Here is a 6000-nt window from a genome sequence, read left to right as displayed (position 1 = left end):
GATGAAGGGATTAAAAGTACCATTAGCAAATTTGCCGATGATACAAAGCTAGGTGGCAGTGTGAACTGTGAGGAAGATGCTATGAGGTTGCAGGGTGACTTGGACAGGTTGTGTGAGTGGGCGGATGCATGGCAGAAATGTGGATAAGTGTGAGGTTATCCACTTTGGTGGTAAGAATAGGAAGGCAGATTATTATTTGAATGGTGTCAAGTTAGGAAAAGGGGACGTACAACGTGATCTGGGTGTCTTAGTGCATCAGTCACTGAAAGGAAGCATGCAGGTACAGCAGGCAGTGAAGAAAGCCAATGGAATGTTGGCCTTCATAACAAGAGGAGTTGAGTATAGGAGCAAGAAGGTCCTTCTGCAGTTGTACAGGGCCCTAGTGAGACCGCACCTGGAGTACTGTTTGCAGTTTTGGTCTCCAAATTTGAGGAAGGATATTCTTGCTATTGAGGGCGTGCAGCGTAGGTTTACTAGGTTAATTCCCGGAATGGCGGGACTGTCATATGTTGAAAGACTGGAGCGACTAGGTTTGTATACACTGGAATTTAGAAGGATGTGAGGGGATCTTATCGAAACGTATAAGATTATTAAGGGGTTGGACATGTTAGAGGCAGGAAACATGTTCCCAATGTTGGGGGAGTCCAGAACCAGGGGCCACAGTTTAAGAATAAGGGGTAGGCCATTTAGAACAGAGATGAGGAAAAACTTTTTTAGTCAGAGAGTTGTGAATCTGTGGAATTCTCTGCCTCAGAAGGCAGTGGAGGCCAATTCTCTGAATACATTCAAGAGAGAGCTAGATAGAGCTCTTAAGGATAGCGGAGTCAGGGGGTATGGGGAGAAAGCAGGAACGGGGTACTGATTGAGAATGATCAGCCATGATCACATTGAATGGCGGTGCTGGCTCGAAGGGCCGAATGGCCTACTCCTGCACTTATTGTCTATTGTCTATTGATTTAGTTGGGCCTTTACCTTCCTCCAGGGGCTACACTCACCTACTCACGGTGGTTGACCGATTTACCCGTTGGCCGGAGGCCTTCCCGTTGTCCGACACCTCCGCCGCCTCTTGTGCCCGGGCCCTGGCCCTCCATTGGGTGGCCCGTTTCGGTGTTCCGTCCGTCATTACCACCGACCGGGGGTCCCATTTCACCTCTGCCCTTTGGGCTACGCTAGCGGAGCTGTACGGTTCCCGGTTGCAGCAGACCACGGCGTACCACCCACAGGCTAATGGGCTCGTGGAGAGGTTCCACCGGCAACTTAAGGCGGCCCTCAGTGCGCGGCTGGACGGCCCTGACTGGGTAGACCAGCTCCCCTGGGTCCTTTTGGGCATCCGTACTGCTCCTAAGCAGGATCTCGGAACTTCGTCCGCGGAACTGGTATGTGGCTCGCCACTCAGAGTGCCCGGGGATTTCCTTCCGGAGTCCTCTGGTCAGCAGCCCTCGGTTCCGTCGGTTTTAGCATCACTCCGGGCGCGAGTGGGTTCCCTGGCTCCGGTTCCTACTTCACGTCACGGGTGTTCCATGGTGCATGAACCGCCTGCCTTGAAGGACTGTGAATTTGTGTTTCTGCGTAGAGATGCCCATCGTTCCCCGTTGCAGAGGGTCTATGAAGGACCGTTCCGCATGTTGCGTAAAGGGACGGTCACCTTCACCTTGGATGTTGGGGGCAGGAGTGAGCTGGTCTCTGTGTCCAGGCTCAAACCTGCACACTTGGATCAGGACCGCCCTGTCCTGGTCGGTCAGCCGCCTCGGCGGGGCCGTCCTCCTGCAATTCCCCCTGATCCGGGAACCCCTGCTCCTGTGATTCCTGCAGCCCCTCCCCTTACTCGTTCTGGTCGCGAAATCCGGCTCCCTGCTAGGTTCCGTACCTCGGGTTCTGGGGGGGGGGTCATGTAGCGACCATAGGGATTGGTCCTGAGAGTCGAACCCTCGGATTGGCCAGCAAGGTCAGACAATAGACAATAGACAATAGACAATAGGTGCAGGAGTAGGCCATTCAGCCCTTCGAGCCAGCACCGCCATTCAATGCGATCATGGCTGATCACTCAATCAGTACCCCGTTCCTGCCTTCTCCCCATACCCCCTCACTCCGCTATCCTCAAGAGCTCTATCCAGCTCTCTCTTGAAAGCATCCAACGAACTGGCCTCCACTGCCTTCTGAGGCAGAGAATTCCACACCTTCACCACCCTCTGACTGAAAAAGTTCTTCCTCATCTCCGTTCTAAATGGCCTACCCCTTATTCTCAAACTGTGGCCCCTTGTTCTGGACTCCCCTAACATTGGGAACATGTTATCTGCCTCTAATGTGTCCAATCCCCTAATTATCTTATATGTTTCAATAAGATCCCCCCTCATCCTTCTAAATTCCAGTGTATACAAGCCCAATCGCTCCAGCCTTTCAACATACGACAGTCCCGCCATTCCGGGAATTAACCTAGTGAACCTACGCTGCACGCCCTCCATAGCAAGAATATCCTTCCTCAAATTTGGAGACCAAAACTGCACACAGTACTCCAGGTGCGGTCTCACCAGGGCCCGGTACAACTGTAGAAGGACCTCTTTGCTCCTATACTCAACTCCTCTTGTTACGAAGGCCAACATTCCATTGGCTTTCTTCACTGCCTGCTGTACCTGCATGCTTCCTTTCATTGACTGATGCACTAGGACACCCAGATCTCGTTGAACTCCCCCTCCTCCTAACTTGACACCATTCAGATAATAATCTGCCTTTCTATTCTTACTTCCAAAGTGAATAACCTCACACTTATCTACATTAAACTGCATCTGCCATGTATCCGCCCACTCACACAACCTGTCCAAGTCACCCTGCAGCCTTATTGCATCTTCCTCACAATTCACACTACCCCCCAACTTAGTATCATCTGCAAATTTGCTAATGGTACTTTTAATCCCTTCGTCCAAGTCATTAATGTATATCGTAAATAGCTGGGGTCCCAGCACCGAACCTTGCGGTACCCCACTGGTCACTGCCTGCCATTCCGAAAGGGACCCATTTATCCCCACTCTTTGCTTTCTGTCTGTCAACCAATTTTCTATCCATGTCAGTACCCTACCCCCAATACCATGTGCCCTAATTTTGCCCACTAATCTCCTATGTGGGACCTTGTCGAAGGCTTTCTGAAAGTCGAGGTACACCACATCCACTGACTCTCCCTTGTCAATTTTCCTAGTTACATCCTCAAAAAATTCCAGTAGATTTGTCAAGCATGATTTCCCCTTCGTAAATCCATGCTGACTCGGAATGATCCCGTTACTGCTATCCAAATGCTCAGCAATTTCGTCTTTTATAATTGACTCCAGCATCTTCCCCACCACTGATGTCAGACTAACTGGTCTATAATTCCCCGTTTTCTCTCTCCCTCCTTTCTTAAAAAGTGGGATAACATTTGCTATCCTCCAATCCACAGGAACTGATCCTGAATCTATAGAACATTGAAAAATGATCTCCAATGCTTCCACTATTTCTAGAGCCACCTCCTTAAGTACTCTGGGATGCAGACCATCAGGCCCTGGGGATTTATCAGCCTTCAGTCCCATCAGTCTACCCAAAACCATTTCCTGCCTAATGTGGATTTCCTTCAGTTCCTCCATCACCCTAGGTTCTCCGGCCCCTAGAACATTTGGGAGATTGTGTGTATCTTCCTCAGTGAAGACAGATCCAAAGTAACGGTTTAACTCGTCTGCCATTTCTTTGTTCCCCATAATAAATTCCCCTGCTTCTGTCTTCAAGGGACCCACATTTGCCTTGACTATTTTTTTCCTCTTCACGTACCTAAAAAAACTTTTGCTATCCTCCTTTATATTATTGGCTAGTTTACCCTCGTACCTCATCTTTTCTCCCCGTATTGCCTTTTTAGTTAACTTTTGTTGCTCTTTAAAAGAGTCCCAATCCTCTGTCTTCCCACTCTTCTTTGCTATGTTATACTTCCTCTCCTTAATTTTTATGCTGTCCCTGACTTCCCTCGTCAGCCACAGGTGTCTCTTACTCCCCTTAGAGTCTTTCCACCTCTTTGGAATAAATTGATCCTGCAACCTCTGCATTATTCCCAGGAATACCTGCCATTGCTGTTCTACCGTCTTCCCTGCTAGGGCCTCCTTCCAATCAATTTTGGCCAGCTCCCGCCTCATGCCTCTGTAATCCCCTTTGCTATACTGTAATACCGACACTTCCGATTTTCCCTTCTGCCTTTCCATTTGCAGAGTAAAACTTATCATGTTGTGATCACTGCCTCCTAATGGCTCTTTTACCTCTAGTCCCCTTATCAGATCAGGATCATTACACAACACTAAATCCAGAATTGCCTTCTCCCTGGTAGGCTCCAGTACAAGCTGTTCTAAGAATCCATCTCGAAGGCACTCTACAAACTCTCTTTCCTGGGGTCCATTTCCAACCTGATTTTCCCAGTCTACCTGCATGTTGAAATCTCCCATAACCACAGTAGCATTACATTTTTGACACGCCAATTTTATCTCCTGATTCAACTTGCACCCTATGTCGAGGCTACTGTTTGGGGGCCTATAGATAACTCCCATTAGGGTCTTTTTACCCTTACAATTTCTCATTTCTATCCATACTGATTCAACATCTCCTGATTCTATGTCACCCCTTGCAAGGGAATGAATATCATTCCTTACCATCAGAGCAACCCCACCCCCTCTGCCCACCTGTCTGTCTTTTCTATACGTTGTGTACCCCTGGATATTCAGTTCCCAGCCCTGGTCCTCTTGTAACCATGTCTCAGTGATCCCTACAACATCATACTTGCCCATGACTAACTGAGCCTCAAGCTCATCCACTTTATTTTTTATACTACGCGCATTTAAGTACAACACTTTAACTTCTGTATTTACCTCCTCTCTCACATCGTTCACAATTGGCCCTGCCCTTAATTTCTTTTCCGCTCTAGAACCTCTGTTCCCATTCTTCCGAGAGTCTTTTGCAATATCTCCTGTATTCCCTTTTACCTCATCTTCATATTCACAATTTGTTAACCCCTCCCCCCCACTACTTAGTTTAAAGCCACAGGTGTCACACTAGCAAACCTGCCTTCCAGAATGTTTGTCCCCCTGCTGTTAAGATGCAACCCGTCCCTTTTGTACAAGTCACCCCTAGCCCAGAAGAGATCCCAGTGGTCCAGAAATCGAAATCCCTGCTCTCTGCACCAGCCCCTCAGCCATAAATTCATACCCTCTATCTCTCTGTTCCTGGCCTCACCAGCACGAGGTACCGGTAGCAGTCCAGAGATAACCACCTTCGACGTCCTACTTCTCAGTGCTTTTCCCAACTCTCTAAACTCCCGCTGTAGCACCTCCTTCCTCTTCCGCCCGACGTCATTCGTGCCCACGTGCACAACGACTTCAGGTTGATCGCCTTCCCTCACTAGGATTTTCTGAAGCCGGTCTGTGATGTGTTGAACCCTGGCACCAGGGAGGCAACAGACCATCCTCAAGTCCTTCCTGCTGCCACAGAATCTTCTGTCCGTCCCTCGGACTATGGAGTCACCGACCACTACGGCTCTTCCAGACTTCGGTCTCCCCTGTCGAGTATCCTTGCCAACAGGTCCGCCACTCGGACTGGAAACGTCTTCTGCCCCGACAGTTCCCAAGAGGGTATACCTATTTGCAATAGGCACAGCCACTGGGGTCTCCTGTAGTCCACGTCCACTCCCCCCTGAAACAGTCTCCCACCTTTGCAAATAGGATAGTGTTAATGTGTGGGGATCACTGGGCGGCACGGACTTGGAGGGCCGAAAAGGCCTGTTTCCGGCTGTATATATATGATGATGATATGATGATGATTGTTCAAATGATTATAATGAAAGTGAGGTATCGCAGGAACATTAATCTTCAGATGTGGTGTTTCTTAACTAAATGGTTTTAACTTCTTCGGGCTTTTAGAGATACAGAGTGGAAACAGGCTCTTCGACTTTGACACTGAACGTCAAAGATAATAGAGCAGATCAAGATAGACCACTCGACC

The sequence above is a fragment of the Rhinoraja longicauda genome, chromosome 36 (genome assembly GCF_053455715.1).
Source record: "Rhinoraja longicauda isolate Sanriku21f chromosome 36, sRhiLon1.1, whole genome shotgun sequence".
In the NCBI taxonomy this organism is placed as follows: domain Eukaryota; kingdom Metazoa; phylum Chordata; class Chondrichthyes; order Rajiformes; family Arhynchobatidae; genus Rhinoraja; species Rhinoraja longicauda.
This window is presented reverse-complemented; position numbering follows the sequence as displayed.